The sequence below is a fragment of the Carlito syrichta genome, unplaced genomic scaffold, assembly GCF_000164805.1.
Source record: "Carlito syrichta isolate Samal-C Ts95f unplaced genomic scaffold, Tarsius_syrichta-2.0.1 Scaffold305164, whole genome shotgun sequence".
In the NCBI taxonomy this organism is placed as follows: domain Eukaryota; kingdom Metazoa; phylum Chordata; class Mammalia; order Primates; family Tarsiidae; genus Carlito; species Carlito syrichta.
In genome coordinates, this window is record NW_007249260.1 from 424013 (window position 1) to 428471 (window position 4459).

The following is a 4459-nucleotide window of genomic DNA, read 5'->3' on the forward strand; positions in this document are numbered from 1 at the left end:
GTGCAGTGGCATAATCACAGCTCACCATAGCCTTGACCTCCTGGGCTTAGGTGATCCTTTCACCTCAGCCTCCCAAGTAGCTGGGAGGACAGGCACATGCCACCACACCTGGATAATTTTTGTGATTTTCTTTGTAGAGAGGGGGGTCTCACTATATTGCCCAGGCTGGTCTCAAACTCCTGGGCTCAAGCAATCCTCTTGCCTTGGCCTCCCTACATGCTGAGATTACAGGCATGAGCTGTCTTGCCTGGCCTCTTCTTAATATTTCTATGAAAAAAATATATTTATATGAATTTATAAATACACATATATTTCTCATTAATTATATCATTCTATATTTTTTAATTTGCTATTTTTCAAGCTATTTGTAATTGACATGTTTCCATATCAGTCCCCATAATTCTAGCTTACTTTTAAAAAAAATTTAAATAGAGATGTGGTCTTGCTATGTTGCCCAGGCTGGTCTTGAAATTCTGGCCTCAAGCATTTCTCCCAGCTTGGTCTCTCAAAGTGCTGGGATTACAGGTGTGAGTCACTGTGCCCAGCCCTAGCTTACTATTTTTAATGTCTTAAAGGAATTCCAAATAATGGAAGTGCCATGATTTTCTTTGACTTTTCTTGTTTTATAAAAGTTTAATTATTTTTAGTTTCACTATTATAAAAAATGCTGCAGTAAGAATTCTGTGCATAATCTTCTACACGCCTATTATATCTAATTGATTAATTTGCTTTGCTTTCTTTTAGTCAGGGAATAGAAGTCATAATTTTCATGCTTATTTTACAGGAATTTTTATTTTACTTATAGGAAAATTAACTTAGTCACTGGATACTGACACTTATGAAGATACAGGACTTCACGGTCATCAATCTTAATATTCTACAAGAAAAATAATAAAATTTAAGTATTATGTTCATTTCATTAATTTTTAACAAGTCAGTATTCCTGTTATTGAACAAAAGAGTCTCCTCTTTGATATTCTAGAAGCCAACACTATGACACCAAGTTTTTGAGAAAGGAAAAGTGTTTTATTCAAAGTCAACTCTCAAGGAGACAAGAGTCAAGCTCAAATCTGTCTCTTCATGCTGGCTTTAGACAGCATGTCCATTAGTAAAGGTTGAGGGAGTGGATTCTGAGTTTTAGCGGGTGATTGGTGGAAGGAAAGGAGAGGTCTGGAAAGTTCTTGGGCATGTGGTTATCTCTTCATGCTAACTAATGGGTCACATGTGCAAATTCAAGGAAGTTGGCATAATACATGGGGTGGAAATCAGACTGATGTCAGCAAGCTCCTTCTGCACAAAAATCCAGTCGGCCATCTTGGTTCCAATCATTTTCAGCCAGTACTTTTATCTCACATGCAAAGGGAGTTTCATGGTTGCTGCAAGTTTTTCTTATCTGCCATCCTGTAAACTCAAGAATTTCTGTTATCATTGATTTCTTTTACTCTTTGGTACATGGTTTCACTACAACTTATGTTACCAGTTAAATACAAAAATGGATTCCTGTTTAAACAGTCCATGCTACTGTGCACCATGGTCCTTCATCACAATCACTCACCAGACCAAGACTGGGATCAGTTAGACTCAAATACTGTTGAACCATCTATATGGCTTGAACTTTGATAGGATCAGTTGATGGAGGTTCTTGTTAAGGGTACACTTCAGTCTTGGTATCCTCTTCCTGATAGTCATTATAATTGTCTTCCTATTGCACTGTATTCTCTCAAGAGTCTTAAAGGCTTATATGCAGGCATCTATCTGTGTTACTTGTCCTACTTTGACTAGAACAGACTGCATGGGGGCGGGGGTGAGAAGGAAAGGAGAGAGTCAGGGCTGAGTCCTGGTGCTTCCCTCAAAAAAGAGGTTCCAGGCCTGGAGGCTTTTAGCAGATAGATGGCACCTAAAGCTCTGAGATCCTTTGGGATCACGTTGAGAAAAGAGGTACACAGGAGTGAGAAGGGGGCTGAGGATTACTAGAGATCTGGTGAAGGAGGAAGAAAATAGAGAAAGGTGGGAGAAAATCTATGAGGAGAGAGTCTCAAAAATCTAGAGGAAATTGTTTCCAGAAGGAAGGGCTCAATAGTACTATCTGTCAAATGCAGCTAACAGATTCAGTGATATAAGAACAAGAAATTCACTCCTTGAATTTGGCAAAATGGAAATCATTGCTGACCTTGATTGAGGCCATTTCAGTGAAGTAGTCTGAGGGAAAACTAGCATGGAGTGGGCTTGGGAGAGAACATAAGAAGAAGCTTGGATAGAGCAGAGAAAGACTGGCAAATGCAGAGGAATTGGGAGGTCAGGGGAAGTTATTTGTTTATGCACAACATTAAGGTATGCTTGTCTGCTGATACTGCCAAGGAATTACTACAGACACAGAACTTCAGAACTCTGGGCTGACCACCTGAAAGATGTGTCAGACCCCAATTTACTTGATGTTACAGTTACAGAAAGCTGGAGGCATCACAATACCAGATTTTAAAATATATTACAAAACCATAGTGACAAAAACAGCTTCAGTCTTTTAAAAAACTGGGATTTTTGCCATCTATTTCATTACGCAGTCATAACCCACAGAACACATCCCTAATTTTATTTTCCTAGAAGAAAACGTGTTTAATACCAATACTACAGAACAGCTATTAATCTCTCAATACATTTTTCAGCTGATACTTACATGTGTAAAGATTACATTGTGTCCTCTAAAGATACATTTAAACTACTTGGGTTGCTGGAAAACTTCATGTTGCTTCCTAATACAATGTATAGTACACCATCAGAATCCTGCCAGTCATTTTGCAAACCTTTGGAGTGTCAACAAAGGATATGTATATATGTGATGTTGCTGGTCTAAGACCACTGCTAACATACACAAGACAGCAACTGCATGTTAACAACTGCTAAGGCCTTTATAAGTCTTTCAAAAAATTCATGTGTTGGCAACTTAACCTTCAATCAAATAATATTGGGGGGTAGGACCTAGTGGGAAGTACTTACACAATGAAAGCAGAACCTTCTTTAATGGATCGATGCTGCTATAAAAGGATTTGTGGAATGGGTTTGTGCTTTTTGGCTCCTTTGTCATGTGTGGACACAGATATCCTCTCTTGTCCCTCTGAATTCTGACTGAGAGGACACAGCAGGAAAGCCCTTAGCAGATGCACATGCCTTGATTTTGGACTTCCAAGCCTCCAGAACTATGAGGAATAAACTTCTGTTCTATATAAGTTATCCAGTCTGTGGTATTCTCTTACAGCAACATACAGTGAACTAAGACAGAAGTCATAGTAAATGTGGCATGACCAAGAAGCAAGATTTTAAGCATTTTACCCCAACATGGTATTTGTAACTTATAACTGGCTGCCATATTGTGACTTAGGACATTTTTTACTTACTATGCTTTACAATTTTTGACACAGGAATTTTTTATTGACTTGCTTATTTAAAATAATGGCCAACCTAGGCATCATAGGGAGACCTTGTTTCTATAAAAATATAAAACAAATTAGCTGAGTGTGGTGGCACTCACCTGTATCCCATCTACTCAGGAGGCCGAGGCAGACAGGTCACCTAAGCCCAGGAGATTGAGGCTGTGGTGAGTCATGATCGCACCACTGCACTCCAGCCTGGGCAGCAGTGAGACCCAATTCAAAATAATAAATAAATAAAATGGGAAATAGGTTCTTAAAAGTTTTTTCTTGGAGAAATTCTGACAATACACACTCAGATTACTGACAGTCATTTTATTTGAGTCGGAGTCTCACTCTGTCGCCTAGGCTGGAGTGCAGTGGCATGTTGCTCATGCTACCACAGCCTAGACCTGCTGGGTTCAGGTGATCCTTCCACCTCAGACTTCCAAGTAGCTGGAACTACAGGCCTGCGCCACCACGCCCAGCTAATGTTTTGATTTAGTGTAGATACATCTCGCCATGTTGCCCAGGCTGGTCTAGAACCTGACCCGGCTGGTCTCAGGAAATACTCTTGCGTCCGCCTCCCAAAGTGCTGGCATTACAGGTGTGAGCCAGCGCGCTGGTTATTGAGTTATTAAGGGCACTTTTCTGCTTTGTCTTAGTTTTAATTATCTTCAAAATCACTTAAAAGTATTCCAAATCTTGTCGTAAAATTGATGCCACAGAACGATGTACCATGAATATTTTGCTGTTTTGTACAATTCCTGCACAGAATTGGGGCTGCACCTACTCTGGTTTGAGAAGCATGTAGTAATGCGATACCTAAGAGTATCAAAAACCTAAATGGAGAAATGACTTCACATAATTATCATTTTAATTTCCAGCACCACTTATTAAAAATGGCTCCAAGGGGATATTATGAGTGGATCTCTGAAAGCCTATTTAGGGCAGAAATGCAATGCAGAAATTGTGTATTATCTTTTTCCCCCACACAAATTTGCCTCGTGTTTTGGGAAGGACCAAGGGACACGTTTGGTCCTGTTGGCCTGTGT